The 16,865-nt window shown below is 39.4% G+C and overlaps 1 pseudogene; it reads left to right on the top strand.

The window, feature by feature from the left end:
- Positions 1-753: 753 nt before the first annotated feature.
- The window catches only part of LOC101538863 (cytochrome P450 2C42-like), a 35,426-nt pseudogene continuing 19,314 nt past the window's right edge, over positions 754-16,865 (top strand).

The following is a 16,865-nucleotide window of genomic DNA, read 5'->3' as shown; positions in this document are numbered from 1 at the left end:
GGGTATTCCCACCAACAAGGAATAAGAGTCCCTTTCTCTCTACCTCCACACCAGCACTGGTTGTTCTTGTTCTTTTTGATGTGTGCCAGTCTCTGTGGTGTGAGATGATATCTCCTTGTTGTTTTAATTTGATCTCCCCGATGATTAGTGATGAAGAGCATTTTTTTTCCTGTGCCTTTTGGCCATTTGTGTAACTCTTTTGAGGAAGTTTCTGTTCATTTTTCTCTCCATTTTTTGATGGGGTTGGATTTTTTTTTCTTGTAAAGTTCTACCAGTGCCTTATATATCTTGGATATTACCCCTTATCTGATGGGTATTGTGTAAATAATCTTTCCCACTCCAGAGAGTCTGGCAAGCTACTGAGAGTATCTCGCCCGCACAGAAGAGCCTGGTAAGCTACCCATGATGTACTAAATATGCCAGCAACAATAGCAAAAATGGGTCTCATTTCCCTAACCCTGAAGGAGTCTCCAGCTGAGTTGGGAAGAACAAGAGGGCTCATACTAAGCACACGGCGTGCAAGTCAATGGGTGGGAAGGGGCCCTGCAAGCAACTGGCCACCAAGGTGGCACGCAACAGTACGCCAGCCACGGGCGGCGTGCACCAATACTGGTCTACACCACAGTGCTGTGCAAGATCCGCAGCTACCAGGAGTCCACTAAGCTGCTTATCCGAAAGCTGCCGTTCCAGCGACTAGTGTGTGAGATTGCGTAGGATTTCAAGACCAACCTGCGCTCCCAGAGTTTGGCCGTCATGACTCTGCAGGAGGCGTGTGAGGCCTACCTGGTGAGCTCTTCAAGGAAACCAAACTCTGCGCCATCTATGCCACGCACATCACCATTATGCCCAAGGACATCCAGTTGGTGTGCCACATCCACAGAGAGAGGGCATCAAGTTTACGATGCTAAAATCTCAGGGCTGGGACAAATGGAGACGCTACTGGTGCCCACTTGAGTAAATCGATGATTAACAGGATGACAATGCTACATGACAGTGCTATTGTGTAAATACCTTTTTCTAATCTATGGGCTGTCTTTGTATCTTGGTCACTATTTCTTTTGAGGCGCAGACATTTCTTGGTTTCATGTGGTTCCATTTGTTTATCTTTGCTTCCACTTGCTTGGTCAGTGGTCTTTCATCTTTAGCTTCAATAGTCATGGAGATTCGAGGCAAGAAGAAAGAGCATTGATCAGGACCAACAGTGGCAAAGCACGACTACCGTGTTTCTATGTATAATTGATACTATGAAAATATTGGTATGGTATCCTTGTGAGCACCATACTGGGCTTACGTCACCCACCCCCCAACTACTCAGGTAATGGAAAGGGAGATATACCACCTTTGGAATTCACTAATGAAACTATATGGATGCCAGGTCCCTGGCATCAGAAAAAACAATGAAAAAAGGGACATTTCTCAGAAACTGTGCCTGAGTTTTTTCACTTTCCTAACCTGTAAAGGCTATGGAGATCATGTCTCAAACTAGCAAATCAGGTCTGGCTTCAGACCTATAAATACTACAGAAGGGGATTTAGCCTTACAGTTGTTATTTGGCTTTTCTGTTAGCCTTACAATTGTTATTAGACTTTTCTCTTAAATGACTTGGACCTGTGACTCAAAAAGATATTGGAGTTACAAATATCTCCAGGCCAGATATGTTAACTTGAAAAGTCAAACCATCTGACTTCTGGTTTTAGATTTTGGATACTATGGGACAATGAATAAGCAGAACAGGTAGAATCCTACTAACTACCACCACAGCAAGATAATTGATTGGAGACCTTTTGGTTTTGCCAGTGCACACAAAAATTATTTAAATTGAATAGAAATATTATTAGAGAAACTGAAGTTATGACAGCTTATTCCAACATGATTGTACTATGGAACATGGCAGAACTTTCTCCTCCAAAGCCCAGTATTCCAGGTAGGCCTCAACATCTGGAACTGTGGAGGTTTGCTGCAACTTTAAAATTTGTGAAAGGATGGATAGAGAAATATCAAAATATTAGTAAAGGAACTCTGTTTTCAGTTTCACAGAAAATGACACTCATTTTATACAAACTTGTGTGAAAAAAATTGAATGAAAATGTTGAAATTCTTAGCTCCCCATGGATTCAGGTGAGGCTATTATTCACTTTTACATAGGAATTATTTTGTTCTTTTCTCCAAGATGGCAAACCTCTCGATAGACTAAGCTGAGAAGTAAATGTGTGGACCCCACAGCCCTGCAGAGCTTAGCTCTCAGATTGCTCATCTCTGAGATGTGGCCTTGCCCCAGCAGTCCTCTTAGCGCAGTAGGCAGAGCGTCAGTCTCATCATAAGGCCTTGCCCCCTGAAAATATTGGCAATAAAGTGCTCAGAGTACTTCCAGAATAAAGAACCGGAATTAAATTCCCTTGAATTTGTTCAGTGTTTTTCTCACTAAAGTTCAAATCTATAAAGTACTTTGGTAACTTCCCCAAAACATGTCCATTGCATTAAGATTTCTTTACAATCATTAAAAGATTTTATTCGCTACAAATATTGTCTTTCAACCCTGAATAATACTTTCATCACATTAGATGAAAAACTATCTGTATTTGGAGAAGAGGACAATATTCTTTCAGGGAGTACCATTGTAGTGATGTGTTGAGCTTCAAGTGACCTCCTAAATAACAAAATAATTGTTTTATTTTTTGAAGGGGTCACAAGGAAAATCAGTCTTACTCTGTTTTGAGCTGATCTATCTGTACTCTGCCTCAACGATAGTGATGTTATTTCAAAGAAATCTCACTATTCTATTGCGCAATTTCTATATTGTAGAATATTTAGATAGTATCTTCTGTTGAGATATTTCACAGCATCTTAAAGACACCTGCACTTCTAAAACATTAATTCTTATTTGAAGCTAGTAGAAATAGCAGGATTTTCTTTACTGCCCAAACTTCCTTAATCTCTGGTGTCGTTTAATATATGTTCATTTGTGGATGTGCAGAGACAGTACAGGAGGTAAGATGTTTGCCTTCCAAACAACTGATCTAGTTTAGCTCCCTGGTACCACATATGATTCTCCAGTCTTTCCAGGAGTGATACTGAGCACAGAGCCAGGAGTAAGCCATTTGTATTATAGCATGTGGCCCAAAAAACAAGGAAAAGTAAAATAAAATATGTAAATCTACCTCCTGAGCACAGAGGTAGGGGTAGCCCCCAGTGTATTTCTTCAGTGTTGTCTAAAACTCACAAAACGTGAATTCTAGTAGTTTCAATATTTTAAGAGTATATGAAAGATTTCATCTACACATAAGTGAATTGTTAAGGATTCTTGAATTCTATAAACATTACATATGAATGAAAGCATGATTGCATGATTATCATATTGATCACCTGGTAAAAAATGTTTTCTAGCAAATCATCTATCAGCATAAAATAGCAGCTATTTAAAAAATAAATATTTTCTCTCAAAACAAAGACTGTTTTATTTAAATACATAATGCAATTCCTCACCAGGCTTGGTGTTTATATGTAGATTTTTAAATGTTCACTATTTAATAAACTTGTCTTCTCTTCTAGCTCTGCAATTCTTTTCCGATTCTCCTTGATTATTACCCAGGGACTTATAGCAAATTATGTCAGAATTTTTCTTATTTTAAAAGTTATTTTATGGAGAAAGTGGTGGAACATCAAGCATCCTTGGATATTGATAATCCTCGAGACTTTATTGATTGTTTCCTCATCAAAATGGAGCAGGTAAGATGTTAGTGGAAGTTCAATTACTTGGTTGTTAGTACACTTTTAACATTTTGTGGTTTGTTGAACAGTTCTGCATTTACCAGTGATCTCTTAATAATTACACAAATAATGCTGTCAAGTGCTTTCATTGTGTATTATATGCATGAATCTACACTAAGCTTTAGGGAAGATGCGAATTAAATTGTTAAAAATAAGTAGAATATTTTGTCCTGCTCTATGGTAACTAATAATTCACTCAAGAAGTGATAAAATAATACTCACATAAAATGGATACAGTTACAGAAAATTTGGAGCTTATAGAATATCATGTTATAATATCAGGATATACATAATTGTTATATACAATGTGTGAGGGAAGGTTAAAAAGGGCTCCAGATGATGGCCTTCTCTTACAGCTGGTGATTGCAGGTAAATCTAAAATATTTTCAGGAAAGACAAGAGAAGGAATTTCAGAGATGTCAATAATGCATATAACATACAGAGCTCTATGCTTGGATAATGTAGATAGAAATAAAAGTACTTGAATACAAAACAGAAAGAATTTGATATGAAGAGGAGGGTTGTGTTTGAAAGCATGATATGGAGGAGGAGGGTTATTTGAAAACATCTGTTGAAAATATGATTTTTCCTACGTGAGTGAACAGTTATAGTACCTGGTCAAAAATTAGTTGATGTAAATCTAAGAAATGATACTTTGAATCTCAACTACTAGTCTTAATTACTAGATTTATAGAAGTTTGATATTGAACTGTAAATCTCTGTTATTTTTCTATAATTTAATCTTGGTTATTATTCTGGGTCCATCGAATTTCCACATGCGTTTTAGAATAAAGTTGTCAACTTTTTTTGGAAGCAAGATAATTTTTATTAAATAAAACTTACTTTTAAAAATGTGAGAGGAGAGCTGGAGCGATAGTATAGGGGGAGGGCATTTGCCTTGCACATGGCTGACATGGGTTCAATCCCTGGCATCCCATATGGTCCCCCAAGCACAGACAGGAGTAATTCCTGAGTTTATAGCCAGGAGTAAACCCTAACCCCTGAGCATCACTGGGTGTGACCCCCCACCAAAAAAATAAAAACGTGAGAGGAGAAAAAAACGGGGAAATGTGTTAAAAGGAGAACAAAGTTTTCTCCAAAATGGAAATGGTACAGCCCTACCCACTGTACTATGGCTCTGGTCCCTAAAAGTTATTTTTGTGTTGGTATTTTGTTAGTCTGTTGCTTTCTTTATATTACAGATGTGAATAAAAGCATCCAGCGTTTATCTTTCACTTTCTGTTTTATTTTACTTTGCATATTTACAGGAAGATTTTATCATGCTCAAATATAACATAATTTCATCGTTTTTAATAGCTAAGTAGTATTTCATTTAGTATGTAAACCACAATTACTCTTTCAAATGATTTATTCATAGACATTAAGAATCCCTTCATGTTTTGGGTATTATGAATAATGTTATAGTCAATGTAGAGATGTATTAGTCTTTTGACTGCTTTCATATTCTTCAAATAAATAACTAGAAATAGAAATTTCGCCATTACTCCTTCTCACCACCATGTTTTGGATGTTTCCATCCTGAACCCCAACCCTTGCCCTAAAGCAGAACAAAAATAATTTATTTTGTATTGTTTGTTTTGAATAAACAATGAAAATGCTAGAAGGACATTTTCTTAGAGAAAAGTGAATATTATTGTATTTCATGCAGGGGCCATTAAGCCCTTCTATAAGAGATCACTACCTTGTTCTTTAAGGTTGAGCCTTGCGTGCTTATATATATATAGCACTGCACTGCACTGAAATCCTGCTGTTCATCGATTTGGTTGAGCGGTTCCAGTAACGTTTCCATTGTGAGACTTGTTGTTACCGTTTTTGGCATATTGAATACGCCACGGCTAGCTTGCCAGGGCTCTGCTGTGCTGGTAGCTTGCTGGGCTCTGCTGTGCCGGTAGCTTGCTGGGCTCTGCTGTGCCGGTAGCTTGCTGGGCTCTCCGAGAGGGACAGAGCAATCTAACACGGGTTGGCCACATGCAAGGTAAATGCTCTCTCACTCTCTCTCTTTATATATATATATATATATATATATACACACACACACACACACATATATGTGTGTATACATATATATTTATATGTATATATATATGTGTGTATACATATATATATGTGTGTGTATATATCTATACATATGTGTGTATATATGTCTATAAAAAATATTTCCCTCTAAGATTGCTGCCCCCTACTTTAAATCTCATCAAATGTGGTGTGGTAGTCTTGGAGTATGGGTAGTGTGAGGTATGAGTTGTTGCGAATCCAGAAATACATTCATTTCTGGATGAGGCTCCGCTTGAGCATGTGGAGAGCGGCCCTGAACGTGGCAGAGGTTGAGTTCTGGAGGTTTTTGGCTGACGGGGCTTGGTCCTTTGGGATGGGAAGGGGTCTTACCCACCCCCATTCCAGGGCGCCTCAAATAAAAAGCCTGGTCCAATGTCCGATAATATGGTTATGGCCAGTGTTGTATTATGCTCCCTTCCAGGAGAGTAGGACGTGAGATTCTGAATCCTGGCTGATGATGAGATTATCTAGCACTCTTGAGTTATTTTCATAGCTTTGCACAAGGAGTTAAATAATGATCTATTTTCATTTGTCATTTCCCCCTGTGGCTATATAACCTCGTTTCAACACTATTTGTTCAAGAAACTTTCTTCTTTGTATGGTCTTACTCTTTTGTTATTAATTAACTGTCCATATGCACTGGTGCTTATTTTCAGACTCACAATTATATTCCATATCCTATGTTTATGCTTGTTCAATATCTTAATTTTTATTATTAGTGATTCTTTGTAATGTAGTTTGAGTTCGTGTCCTATGGGAGCTCAATATTTTTCCCCTTAGGGTTCTTTTGTCTGTTCACAGTATTTGTGGTTCCACATAAATGTCACCAAAACTTCCTAACGGTAAATCAGTGTATCACTGTCACTGTCATCCTGTTGCTCATCGATTGTTTGAGTGGGAGCCAGTAACATCTTCATTCGTCCCTGTCATGTGCTAGTCTAGCCCAATGGCATCTGCTCACTCCAGGAACATGAAGAGCACGTTGTTCTTGTTGCTGTTTCTGGCATATAGAATACATCACAGGTGGCTTGCCAGGCTCTGCCATATGAGTGGGATACTACATAGAAATGTTGCTTGTCCTATTTCCTTAAAATGTTGTTAGGATTTTGATGGGTATTATGTTGAATCTGTAAAATGTATCAGGCAAGATGGACATTTTAACACCATAAGACTTTAATATACTGATTTTGTAGTCTGTCACTTTATTATATTCCTTAGTTATTTCTAGTTAGATTTAACATACTCTTTTTTAAAAAAAATTTATTGAATCACGATGAGATACAGCTGCAAAGCTTTTCTGTTTGAGTTTCAGTCATACAATGATCAAACACCCATCTCTCCACCAGTGCACATTTTCTACCACCGATGTCCCCCAGTATCTACACCCTCATCCCAATCCTGCCCCTGCCTCTATGGAAGACAGTTTTCCTCATACTCTCTCTCTCTACTTTTGGATATTATAACATACTCTTTATGGTTGTCTATTTCTGGATGTTTTTTGGAGAGAGGGTGGTGCTTAGGCCACATATAACTGTAGCTCAGGGCTTACTCCTTTGTACTCAGGGATCACTCCTGGAGGTGCTCAGGGAACCATATAAAATGCTGAGGATCCAACCCAGGTTAGCAGCAGGCAAGGCAAGCACCCTACCTGCTCTATTATCCTTATAATCCTGGTTGTCTGTTATGATATTGTACTTTTCAGTATCTGAAACTATTAACTTATTTTTATTATCAATTCTCAGCTTGTTTATGCAGTTTTATGATTATCCTTAGTTTTTATATTTAAGACACTTATTTAAAATATTTATATTCTTATTGATATTCTTATTGAGCATATTTAATACATTTATTTAAAGTATTATCTTGCAATTTTATTTTCTGGGCTTACTAAGAATTTTGTGTCAATTTAAATTTTCAGTTATTAATCGGTCATACACTTGTGTCTTTTTTAAAAAATCACGGTTATTTTTCTTTTGGTAATAGATCATTGAAATATTATTGCAATAAGGTACCTTGACAAATAAGAATTTTCTCTTTGGAATTACATTGTTGCTTGCTAAACATTTGTTTAGTAATTTTCTGTATTTTTTTCTTTTTGGGTCACACCTGGCGATGCACAGGGGTTACTCCTGGCTCTGCACTCAGGAATCACCCCTGGCCGTGCTCAGGGGACCATATGGGATGCTGGGAATCGAACCTGGGTCGTCCGCGTGCAAGGTGAACCTGGGTCGGCCGCGTGCAAGGCAAATGCTCTACCCGCTGTGCTATCGCTCCAGGCCCAATCATTTTTGCCAATAGTTTTTTTCTCATCTTGGTAGATACTTAAATCTCTGGTTATCTCTGTGACAGTGCCCTTACAGAAAGTTGCCCTTGAATAGCTAGATTTTAAAAAAGCAAAGCAGAATAAAAGCTGGCTTTCTGTTTGTATCCTTGATGAAAGCCAGTGGAGAGGTTTCTTAAGGCTGTCTGGATTGAAATCGTAGATATTCTCCGTGCCACCCTCTTAGTTATCTGAACAAAACTCCATTGCTGAAGATTCCATCTCTTTTGCCATTTTGGGACCTTTATCTGTGGCAGAAATACCATTCATACTCTTACGAATTGTCTGTCTTGGAAGAATATAAGAACATAATATTGTAAATGTGCAAAACACTGATTTAAGCACTGCATTGTGTACCTCAACTGACCAAAAATTATCAGATTCAAGTGCTCATTTAGAATATTTGTGCATCGTTAATAGTTGTTTCAGTGTAAGGACTGATTTGTGGGAACTTCATCTCTGCCATGTTTGTGAGGTTACACCAGTAATGTCATTATTACAACATAGAGTGCCCGGATCTGTGCAAGGGAAGTCTTGCTGATTATTTAGATCTTCTTTGATTTCTCTCAGCATTATTTCATGTAATTTATGTTAACTTTTTTTTGTCCGATTTTATAATGATAGACTATGTGTACATACCCACTGCTTCTCAAACTTCCGAAAATGTTTTGTGAGTTGACTGCTCTTTTTCCTGGCAGTAGAGGTTTTTATTTTTAACTTTTACATTTTGTTTTCCCTTTACATTTTATATAAACACTGTGATTTACAAAGTTGTTCATGTTGATTAGAGTATTTTGAACTGAGAAATTTAAGTACTATGTGAAGACAATGATAACAAACACATTATTATCAAGAAATTTCAAGCATTCAGAAGACTTACTGTGCTTTATTGTATTTATACACAATATTTAATATACATTTGCTCACTGATAAGTACAAGAACATAATAAAATTAATGGAAGTCGAGGGATCTGTTTGCAAATACATACTCTTTTGTGTGTTAATGATACCTTCCACATGTAATACTTCCCCTTGCTATTCTATGTCACATCTTTACCTCAGTTCTTGTTTTCTTTTTAGTTTTTGGGCAACATCCAGCAGTATTCAGGGGGTTACTCCTGGCTCTGCACTCAGGAATCACTCTTGGGGGGACTTTGGGGGTGGGTTTTTTTTGCAGTGTCTTCTAAATCAATATTTATTCTTAAATTTGTTTCCTAGACCTAGACGCCTATTTCAATGAATGATATATACAATATTTTATGATACTATATTGTGTTTGTGAACCTATTGCTTTGCTAGAATATATTTAAGGTTGAAATGCCATATTAGCTATCATAGCATTTCAAAGTACTCACAATATTGAATTCATATAAGTTTTTCACTGAGAAAATTGTAAAGTCTTGAATCAGATATTTGTATCTTCCATGAAAAACATCCAGTTCAGCTTTCTCTAGTAATTAATATTATGCTTGTCTACAATTAAGAGGAGTTTACTACGAGTAGATTTATTATTATTCTCACAAGTAAAGGATTTATTCACCTCCCATTCAGGGACTATGATGTGTAGGATAACACTGGATTTGCCCTTTCAGCCTTGCCACAGGAAACTTAGTTTAACTTAATGCAATGTCCTTTCTGTATGGACACAGGAAGACAGTTAATATTACGCTTGTAACTTGGGAGTTGATGACTCCAATAATATTTACTCCTGGACATCTGCTTTCTAGACTCAATTGCCCTTATTTCCAGCACCCCAAAAGCATGGTCTTGACTAGGGATGGAATGGACCCAGGGCAAGCTGTGAGCGACCCTGGCATCGAAATGGGCCAGCCCAAAGCACCATAATACTCAACTATATGTTGAGAACATGGTCATAGATACAGGTGTCATAATCCAAAAATCACAATCATAATCTCAGGGTGAGAGATTGTCTGAGTTCACCATGTTGACCAAGACAATCCATGGTAACTCACAGTTCCAGAAGACCGAATCTAAACACTGGACATGGGAATCTCGCAGTGGACAGTTCCACAACAAAATTGACCACATCATATTCAATCGAAGGTTTTGCTTGACTGATGTCGCTGTTGTCCCCAAATTCCAAATGGAATCAGACCACTGTCTCCTTCATGAGAAATTCTACTTCACAGAGCAGGATGAAAGGACTGTCAAGTTTAAGTTTAAGAAGAGAACTTCCAGAATGAGCACCAACTGGGAGCTCTTTGGCACTATTGCGGCAACTTGAGAAGATACCATCGTTCGTCCACCATTTTATGGAACTTTTAAGCAGGTATGAACTTGGTGGAGCGGGAGAAAAAAAATGTGTTTTGAGCTTAAAACAGCGGGATTCTTGGGCAGTCTAGGCTGGGGCCTGTGCAGGCTCAAGCTCCGCCGAGATTCGACCCGGGTGGCCATGCCTTTGTACAGCCGCTTTGCTGCTGAACGACCAGGATCCAGAGCCAGCTGTATTACTTGGGGTCCCAGCGAGTGCTTGCAGCCATGTCTCCAGACTGTGAACTAAGCTTTTGCTACATGCTGCTCCAGGAAGGGAAATGATGCAATTTCCAACTTAAATCTCCCTGGACTTAATTACTAAAATACAGAAATCCTAAATTGCATGGCCGCTGCAGCTGCGTGACTTTACATCTCTTCATTCTCATTAGTGGGAAATTAATTATCAAATGTCTCCTTGTCAATAGGGCCGTATTCTTGGGGGATAAACTCCAACAAGAATAGTGAGTTCTGAGTTGAAACTCCAACAACAATAGTGAGTTTTGTGTTGAAATATGGAATGTAATCAAGGTAAAGAGAAAAGGAAGTGAAATTTATCAGTTATTCGGGGGGTGGGGGACTCGGGGTTGGGGGGGTGGGAGGTATACTGAGTTTTCTTTTTTTTGGTGGTGAAATATGGGCACTGGTGAAAGGATGGGTGTTTGAGCATTGTATAACTGAGACATAAACCTGAGAACTTTGTAACTTTCCACATGGTGATTCAATAAAATAAATTAAAAAAATAAAGAATGCACTCAGACCATTAAAAAAAAAAGAAGATGCCATCATTGACAACATCAACGAGGAATACGATCAACTGGTTCATCACCTCCATGACTGTACGAAAAATGCCAAGAATGGGAAAGTGACAAACAGATGCCTGACTTCAGAAACTCTCGAGCTCATTCACCAAAGTGGTTTTACACGACCTCAGGCAACCACATGCTAACGTCAGAACTCGCAAAGCTATGTAGAGAAGCAGTAAAGGAAGACCTCAAAGAGAGAAGAGCAGCAGTGTTGGCCAATGTGGCAGAAGCTGAAAAAAGTATTTGCAATGCTCGCTGTCCTTTGCCAACTACAAGACCAAGATGACTGCCCTCCTAATGGATCTATCACATCTTCCAGAAGGGCAATGGAAAGGATTATTCATGACTTCTACTCGGATCTCTTCAACAGTCACTTCCACCTGCCAACATACCAAATTATGCAGGATGGATATGTCATTCCCCACATCCTCCCTTCCAAAATCCAACATGCCATTTTGTCAGTAAAGATGTGTATAGCACCTTATCCAGACAACGAACACCTGAAGAATCGGCCGCCAGTACTCGTCAATACTCTGTCTCAGCTCTTCACACGCTACCTGTCTGTATGCAAGGTTCCCTCCCAATAAAAAACCAGGAGGACCATTCTGTTGTAAAAGAAGGGATACATCCTCGACATCGTCAACTATCACCCAATGTGCTTGTTGCTCATCTTCAACAAGTTGTTCACTTCAGTCATCCAGAATAGAATAGGCAGAACACTAGATAAAGGACAACCATGTGAGCAAGCTGGGTTCTGAAATGATTTCAGCACGATTGACCATATCCACATGGTGACCAAGCTCATCAAAGTTTTGCAAGAGTTCAAGATACCACTCTGTTTATTTTTCATCGATTTAAAGAAGTCCTTCAATTCTGTTGAGACTGAAATAGTCATCGAAGCCCTAGCCAAAGAGTGCGTTCTAACTCAGTACATCAAGATCCTCTGTGAGCTGTATTAAGGATTCACCAACAGGATTTCGCCATTCTACAAGGAAGTGATCATTGACGTAAAGAGAGAAGTTCGGCTGGGTGATACCATTTCACCAAAATTCTTCTGTGCCACCCTTGAGAACATCATGCGAGGACTGGAATGGGAAGGAATGGGAGTGAAGATAGACCGTTGGCAACTACACCACCTCCGCTTCACTGATGACATCATTAGCCAAACATTAGCCAAGCGGCACGAATCCTGGCCGACTTCGACTGCGAGTGTGGAAAGGTCGGACTGCAGTTAAAACCTAGCAAAACAATGTTCATGAAAAGCGAACTAGTCCCTGATGTTCTATTTGCTCTCTATGGAATGAACATCTCCAAATGCAGCAGCTATATGCACCTGGGTCGAGAATTCAACATGATGAACAACTTGGCACCAGAATTGCGCAGGAGGAAGAAAGCAGCGTGGAACACCTTCAAGAGTATTAAAAGTGGTTAAGAGGACAAAGAAACTCTGGCTCAGGGCACATCTTTTCTACTCCACCATTCTTCCAGCACTAACATACGCCTTAGAGACCTGGCCCCTTCGAAAACAGGATGAGAATGCTATTCAGGTATCCCAAAGAGGAATAGAGAGAGCTATGCTTGGAATATCACATTTCACTCAAGTGAGAGAAGGAATCTGGAGTTCTGACTTTCATCGACATCAAGAATCAGGGATGCTCAACTCCATCAGAAATGGGGTATGAATATAAATTTTCTCAAGGAAGAAGTCCGAATGGCTAAAAGACACATGAAAAAATGCTCCTCATCACTAATCATAAGGGAGATGCAAATCAAAACAACAGTAAGATACCATCTCACACCGCAAAGACTGGCATACATCCAAAAGAACAAAAGTGACCCATGTTGGCACGGATCAGACTGGCATACATCCAAAAGAACAAAAGTGATTCGTGTTGGCACGGATGTGGGGAGAAAGAGACTTTCCTTCTCTGCTGGTGGGAATGCTCACTGGTTCAGCCTTTTTGGAAAACAGTATGGACACTTCTCAAAATATTAGAAATTGAGCTCCCCTTTGACCCAGCAATACCACTTATGGGAATATATCCCAGAGATGCAAAAAAGTATAGGAAATGTGACATCTGCATGTATATGTTCATTGCAGCACTGTTCACAATAGCCAGAATCTGGGAAAAACCCGAGTGCCCAAGAACAGATGACTGGTTAAAGAAAGTTTGGTACATCTACACAATGGAATACTATTCAGCTGTTAGAAAAGATGAAGTCATGAAATTTGCATATAGGTGGGTCAACATGGAAAGTATGTTAAGTGAAATGAGTCAGAAATAGAGGGACAAACAGAAAGATTGCACTCAATTATGAAATATAAAGTAACAGAATGGGATACTAACACCCAAGAATAGTGGACATAAGTACCAGGAGGATTACTCCACAGCTTGGAAGCTGGCCTCAATTGCTAGGAAGAAGGAGCTCTGATAGAGACGGGATCACCTAGGGTGCTAGGTGGGCCCACTGGAGTGAGAGATATGGGCTGAAAACAGACTATAGACTGAATGTGATGCCTACTTAATACCTCTGTAGCCAACCACAACACCCAAAGAGAGAGAGAGAGCAAAAGGGAATGCCCTGCCACCGAGGCAGGGTGGGGTGAAGGAGACAGGGTGGGGGTGGTGTGAGTGATGCTGAAACCACTGGTGGTGGAAAATGGACACTATTGGAGGTATGGGTACTCGATCATTGTATGACTGAAACATAAGCATGTAAACTTGTAAGTCTGTAACTTTATCTCACGGTGATTCACTAGTAAAAAAAAAATCAACATTACTAAAAAAAAATAAATCAGGATGCTGTCTCATTTGCCAAGGCATCAAAAATCAGATGGGTCAGACACATAATGCGATTCAGAGATGACCACTGGACTAGAGCTATTACCAACTGGATTCCACAGGACAACAAAAGACCGTGTGGCCGCCCACCAAAGAGATGGTCAGACTTCTTCGTCAAAACCCTGAATAAATGGTTTGAGGCTCTTCCTGTTCCTAGAGTGAGCAGATATCATTGGGCTACCCTAGCTCTCGACAGGGACAATTGGGGACGTTACTGGTGCCCGCTCGTGCAAATCAAAGATCAATGGGATGACAAGTGATACAAGTGTGATACAACTAAAAATAACGATGAGACTAGGACCCTGCTGGGGTTACAAAGACTAACCTGACCTGAGAAATTTGGTCTAGAAAATATTGTGAGATGTCCTCAGGAAGAACTATACTTTAAGTTTAATATATCTCTTACTGTGCTCATACAGAATGTAGCACTGTCGTCCCATTGTTCATCAATTGCTCGAGCGGGCCCCAGTAATGTCTCCATTGTGAGACTTGTTACTATTCTTGACACATCGAATACGCCATGGGTAGCTTGTCAGGCTCTGCTGTGTGGGCAGGATACTCTCGGTAGCTTGTCAGTCTCTTGAGAGGGACAGAAGAATCGAACCCGCATTGGCTGCGTGCAAGTCAAATGCCTTGCCCGCTGTGCTATCACCACATTGCTAGAAATATTAGAAGTAAATTTACTATAACTATTTAAGTGGATTATTAGCTGAGAAAAGAAGAAAGTGACACACCCTAGATGGGATCCTGTCCTTATGTGGATCTCCTATAATCTGGAGTAGTCTCCTTAGATAAGATTTTGTTAATCTCCTAGAGGAATGGTTTTACCTCTCTTTGTTGATTTGTTAATCTTCAGTCCATCTATGTATCACCAACTTATGTGATTGCTATATAAACTAAGATTGTAAGAGCAAAGCGAGTGAGAATCAGAGTCAGAGTTAGAGTCAGAGTAGAGTGAGAATCACAGTCAGAGTCAGAGTTAGAAGTAGGGTCAGAGTCAGAAGTGAGAGTGAGTGGGGCTCCATAGAGAGAAGCAGAAAAGATCTGGATGAGATTGGTAGAGAGATCAGAAGACCAGAGGAGAGACGACAGAGACAGAGAGAGATCGGAAGAGACCAGAGAAGAGACTACAGAGACAGAGTCAGAGATAGAGAGACAGATAGAAGAGAGCACAGCAGCACACAAAATAGGAGGACAAGGGAGGAGCCATCAAGATCCAGTTTATACTGAGTGGCGTGAGAGCACCGAACATGAGTGGAGAGAGAGAGAGAGAGAGAGAGAGAGAGAGAGAGAGAGAAAGAGAGAGAGTGTGCTGCCCTGAGAGCCCGCGAACATGATGCTAGCATGGTTTAATACAGTGACGCTGGAATATCAGAATCAAATGTCTCTCACTATTCTTCATTCACACAGAGTATTTTATAATAAGCCTTAATTAATGATTGATTCCTCTCACCCAAGATGAGATCTGCTATGCTCTTCCATCTTAGGTTGGGATAAGAAGGATAAATAAAGAAAATAACACACTCAATTCTCCTTATTTCTCACTGATAAAGATTATGTTGCATGACATATCTAACTGTGAAAAAAATCTAAGAAACAGAACTTCTAGGTGAGCAAGGAATTAGATACTGGAAAATGATCTTCTATTCATCTGATCTACTGTGTTTTATCATACCACATGGTAATATTTTCTAAAATATAACTAGAATCTCATATGTTGGCTACATTTTATAATATGAGCAAAACTGGATCAGCTATAATTCTGGGAAACTATTTCTCAAGTAATTTTATCAAAATTTTTTTTAGGAAAAACAGAGTCAAGAGCTGATATTTACTTTCGGAAATTTGGTGATCACTGTAATTGGTCTGTTTGTAGCTGGGACACAGACAACAAGTTCCACACTGAAATATGCTTTGCTTCTGCTGCTAAAGCACCCAGATGTCACAGGTATCGCCAGCATGGTAGACTGGGAGAATTTCAGAAACATCTTGATAGACATAGCAAAGGCACAGAGAGTGTCTTGTTTTTCTTAGAAAAACTTCATTTTTCAGTTGTCTGACTACTTGCTTAATCTTCTCAAATGTAATAAAGAGGAAATAATGGGAATCTTTGTTCAATATGAGGACATAATTGGGACAAATTAAATCATAGTAGGCATAAAATAGGGCTGAAGTGATAGCACAGTGGGTAGGGCATATGCCTTGCATGCGGCCAATCAGGGTTCGATTCCTTCATCCCTCTCGGAGAGACTGGCAAGCTACCGAGAGTATCTCACCCATATGGCAGAGCCTGGCAAGCTACCCCTGGCGTATTCGATATGCCAAAAACAGTAACAACAAGTCTCACAATGGAGACATTACTGGTGCCTGCTCAAGCAAATCGATGAGCAATGGGATGACAGTGACAGTGACAGGCAGGATACAACCAACGAAAAATGGAAAACAGTGATTGGACTTCATGGGAAGGACTGCTGTGACAGGATGTCCATCTTGAATTGGCAAGAACTACCTATTTGTTTTCATATGAGAAAAATTAGTCTGAACAGTACATGTATTATTATTATTATTATATTTTTGGGTTACACCAAGTGATTCCTGGCTCTGCACTCAGGAATTTATCTTGACAGTGTTTGGGAGACCATATAAGATGCCAGGGATTGAACACAGTTCTACCATGTGCAAGGCAAATACCCTGCCCACTGTACTATTGCTCTGATGCCTGAATAGTACATATATTAGTAGAGATCTCTCCTGTACTGGTAATACTAACAATACACAATT

This window comes from Sorex araneus, chromosome 11 (assembly GCF_027595985.1).
Source record: "Sorex araneus isolate mSorAra2 chromosome 11, mSorAra2.pri, whole genome shotgun sequence".
Taxonomy (NCBI): Eukaryota; Metazoa; Chordata; class Mammalia; order Eulipotyphla; family Soricidae; genus Sorex; species Sorex araneus.
This window is presented reverse-complemented; position numbering and strand designations above follow the sequence as displayed.